A 2,135-nucleotide genomic window follows, 5' to 3' on the forward strand; every position below is an offset into this window, starting at 1 on the left:
AATCTCACAAAGGAATATAACAGCAAATTAGTCCACACAGCAGTACAGAGGGCTCAGTTCAACTCACTTCCATGGAACAGTTAATGTATTGAAAATCCTTCAACTCACAAGGGCTGTTGGGTCCAAGGTCAAGGAAGCAGACAGCTGAGTCTTCCCTAGAGCAAAGCCGGCAGTTCAGTCACAGGCAGAAAACAGCAGAACAGCATGGCAGGTCACCAACAGTCAGCAGCTCAGGAGCTTAGAGAAGCAGGCCTGATGGGATATTGAGCTCAAGCAATACAAACAAGACGACAGGATCCACCAGTCTCAAGCTCAAGTGATGTATACAACAGCAGCGTGGCAAAGCAAGTCCCAAAGGAACCTCAAGCTCTAGCAACAAAATCCAAGGGTTGGCTGTCCCACAAGTAGTATAGCTCACATGTTGAGACAGAAAACTAGCTAAAGTGGCTGCACGCTGGTCCGATCACAGAGAGCAAGAGAGAGAGGAGCAGGCCTTGCCGAACCATTTATCTCTTTGTTCTCTAATCAAACTGACTTTATTAATCCCATATATTTATATTGGCCAGGTTGCCATAATAAACCTACCTATCACACTCCCTAATGAGACTAAGACAAGTCTATTACCAAAAGAAATTTTCAGAAACCACCCAGAGACAAGTTGAAGCACATTTTGTTTAGAGTGACCCTAGTAGCAACACTTTTTTTTAAAACTCTTATACAATCATTTTGTAATTATTTATTGTTTAAAAAATAATTTCTCCACCAAGATTTGGTAGCCATGCATGTTAGAATTTAATATTTTCTTTCTATTTCCTCCATTTCATCAAGGTCAAATGACTGGTGTCTTTCTCAGGATTCATTAGTTTTCTTGGAAATATATGATAACAGACTGAGACCGTTTTCTTTTTGTGTGCAATTGCTCTTGATGTAACAAAGTTTACATCTACATTAATTAATGTATATTTAGTACATTAATTTGTACTAAGGCAAAGTGTGTATCTATTCTTTTATTTTGCTACCCTACCTTGCAATCTATAGTTTCCTTTAAAGCAGGGAACATGTATATGTCTTTAGTTTCTATCTTTGAAAAAAAATACATATATATATAAATTGTCAAAGTGGATTTTACATTCTAAAGACAAAGAAGAAGACATATGAAATGAAAATAAATGTGACGCTTAAGAACTTTCCTTTGTTGTTGTTAGATGCTGTAAAATCGAGTATGACTCATAGCGAACAGAACTCCACCAGGTCCTGCGCCACCTTCAAAAGTGTTCTTATGTTTGAGCCCATTCTTGTAGCAACTGTCAATCAATCTTGTCAAAGCCCATCCTCTTTTTTGAGTCCACATCTAGTCGATGGCAGTCAGTTTATTTATTTTTGTTTTCTACTTTACCAAGCATGACTACTTTCTACTTTACCAGTGACTGCTCTGCTGACAACATGACCACATTACATGAAATGAGGTCTCACTATTCTGGCATATAAGGAGCATTTTAGCTGTATTTCTTAAAAAATAAAAAATGACAGTCCATAGTCCTTTCAATATTCTTTGTCGCATCAAAATTCAGATGCATTAATTCTTCTTTAGTTTTCCTTATTCTATGTCCAATGTTCACAAACATATAAGGCAATTGAAAATACCATGGCTTAAATTAACAATGAGCCTTTGAAAGGTAGCCAAAAGCAGAGAAACAAAGATCTAGAAATGGGGTTTGGGCTAACACTACACCCTAGCTCCAATTTAAGAACAATTAGTACATGCATCATGGTCCTGCTCGATATTCACTCTCAAGAACGTAACAAACCAGAAGATATGGGTGCTATAGCAAAATGTGAAGTTAGCTGGTGCCTGGATATCAGATAAAATAGAATCTGGGGTCTTACAGGTTTGCTTAAAATAAGCAGCTAAGTTAGATGTCAACTAAGTCCAAATGGAAGAAGCATGCCAACATCAGTGACTGAAGGATTGTAAACCATAGAATCCAAAGTCAATGGAGGGAATAGTATCAAAGCCTACATTGTGAGGATCCGGTTTGCAGAAGGCTGTGGATGACAGCGGGAGGCCAGGATACATTTGTGGGATCGACATAGGATATAAGTCTCTGGTGATTTCCCTCAATCCATAATGTGGG

This window comes from Echinops telfairi, unplaced genomic scaffold (genome assembly GCF_000313985.2).
Source record: "Echinops telfairi isolate 266 unplaced genomic scaffold, ASM31398v2 ScPeMD7_2186;HRSCAF=2738, whole genome shotgun sequence".
NCBI classification, from domain to species: domain Eukaryota; kingdom Metazoa; phylum Chordata; class Mammalia; order Afrosoricida; family Tenrecidae; genus Echinops; species Echinops telfairi.